The following is a 536-nucleotide window of genomic DNA, read 5'->3' on the forward strand; positions in this document are numbered from 1 at the left end:
TTTTTTTTCTAAGTTCTCCAGCATGGGGTGGATACGAAATCAGCTGGAGTAGCTCATCCCTGCTTTACCATGGGAACAATTTTGATTTTTTTTTCTAAGTTCTCCAGCATGGGGTGGATACGAAATCAACTGGAGTAGCTCAAAGGAGAAAAAAGAAACATATAATAATAATAATAATAATAATAATAATAATAATAATAATAATAATAATAAAAAAAAAGTTAAAAAAAAACAGTTATAATAATATTAATAATGATATTAATAATGATGATGATAAAAGAGAAAAGAAAAGACAAAAAAAGAAAAAAAGTCCCACCTCCAGCATAGGGGGGGGTCTGTGTCACGCAGCTCTGCCCCAGAATAGTGCACCTTGGCTGGGCTAGTGAGGCTGGAAAGCTCCCTTCCAGCCCTGGAAGTCCAGCATGGGGTGGATACGAAATCAACTGGAGTAGCTCATCCCAGCCATACCATGGGTACAATTCTTGGTTTTTTTTCTAAGTCCTCCAGCATGGGGTGGATACGAAATCAGCTGGAGT

Source organism: Fundulus heteroclitus, unplaced genomic scaffold (genome assembly GCF_011125445.2).
Source record: "Fundulus heteroclitus isolate FHET01 unplaced genomic scaffold, MU-UCD_Fhet_4.1 scaffold_778, whole genome shotgun sequence".
In the NCBI taxonomy this organism is placed as follows: Eukaryota; Metazoa; Chordata; class Actinopteri; order Cyprinodontiformes; family Fundulidae; genus Fundulus; species Fundulus heteroclitus.